This window comes from Echinops telfairi, unplaced genomic scaffold, assembly GCF_000313985.2.
Source record: "Echinops telfairi isolate 266 unplaced genomic scaffold, ASM31398v2 ScPeMD7_25;HRSCAF=90, whole genome shotgun sequence".
Classification (NCBI taxonomy): domain Eukaryota; kingdom Metazoa; phylum Chordata; class Mammalia; order Afrosoricida; family Tenrecidae; genus Echinops; species Echinops telfairi.
The window spans coordinates 3,312,851-3,314,393 of NW_022103922.1; positions in this window are offsets into that span (position 1 = coordinate 3,312,851).

Here is a 1,543-nt window from a genome sequence, read left to right on the forward strand (position 1 = left end):
GGTTGATGGAGGAATGGATGGCTATATGAGGGTAGGTCAAAAGAATCGCTACAAAATCCTGGAAACCGTTATTACACAAACGTCTCACAATGAGAAGAGATTACTTCTCCACACCTCCTCCATCTCGCCCTCTGCACGTCTGCAGGCAGTGTGTCCACCTCTCTAGCCCTTCCCCGGGTAATTCTGTGCCCTTGGACTGACACAAATTAAAACAGCAGGCTGGCATCCTCAGAGGACTCAGACCGTGTTCCGTTTAAGTGTTCTCTGCATTTGGGGGACAAAAAGGAGTCTGCAGTTGCTAGACCAGGGGTGGAGGGGTGGGGCAGGTTTCCCAGTGACATTCTCCTAGGACAGCCCTTGCCCCCCAGTCGGGATGGAAACAACTTCAGCTCCACTTTGCCGGCGTTTCTCTCCCCCATGTCCGTGTTCTTACAGCTTCTTCCTCACGGCCCTGGGACTGTCCTGCATCCTTTGAGGAAATCTAGCCAGGTGGCCCCTTCGGGACCCCCGAGCAGCCTCCGTCCATCAGCTTCTGAGCCCAGCTCTCCGCCAGCTAAGGGGCCCTTGGCTGGCCTTTCTCTCTAAAGCACCCTAAGGCGACTACGGCGACGGGTGAGTGACTGAGAGAACCTGCAGCTGTCCCCTGACGGCAGTCCCTGTGCAGTCTGCTTGCAGTGAGCCTGGGTGAGCATCACCTGCCTGAGCCTTGTGCACCGGGGCCGCCATCACTGGGTGAAGGGACCGTTTGTAAACAAGGAGAGGTTTGCATGTGAACTTCAGAGGTGGTAACAAGCTCAGTGATGTGAGCAGCACTGTTTTCTGACCTGGAGCAGATGGGTGGCACCCTGGTAGCCCCATAGGTTAGGCGCTGGCTGTGAGCTGAAAGATCAGCAGTTGGAAACGCCCAGCGGCTACTCGGGAGAAAGACGGGGATTTCTGCTCCTGTGAAGAGTGAGTCTCGGAAAGCCACGGGGGCAGCTCTCCCCTGTCCTGTAGGGGCGCGGTGACTAGGAACTGATTGGAGGGCAGTGAGTTTGGCTTTTGTGTTTCGCTTTTTTTGGATCGTTGATGGACAGCTTCAGCATCCATCTGCCTGCCCCGGCCAGAGTGGAGGGGACTAAGGAATGGGTGTTCTTAGGGGCCTTTCACAGCAGCGCCCGGGCCCATGGCAAGCTCCTGCTATGTAGAAACAGGGGCCGTTATGGTGAGAGGCAATGCCACCTAGTGCTGCTGATACCACCACCACCATCCCCAGGTGGTGAGCCCCCTCCCCTGGCCCATTTACTTACGTAACACACTCCTCGGCTCATCATGGCAAGACCCAGCCCCTGCAGGGCCCTGGAAGGCAGGGCCGCTCCAAGGATGAAGCAAGGCGATGCCACAGACCCACAGCCACCCCAGGAGAACGTGGAAACAAAGAGCTACGGTTTTATTGGCTACGAAACGTCCTAGCAGGTTTCTGAGGGAGCACAGAGAGCGGGCGCGGACAGTGAGATCAGGGATGGCGTCTTCGAGAGCTAACCTTGAGGAGAGCAATGAGCAT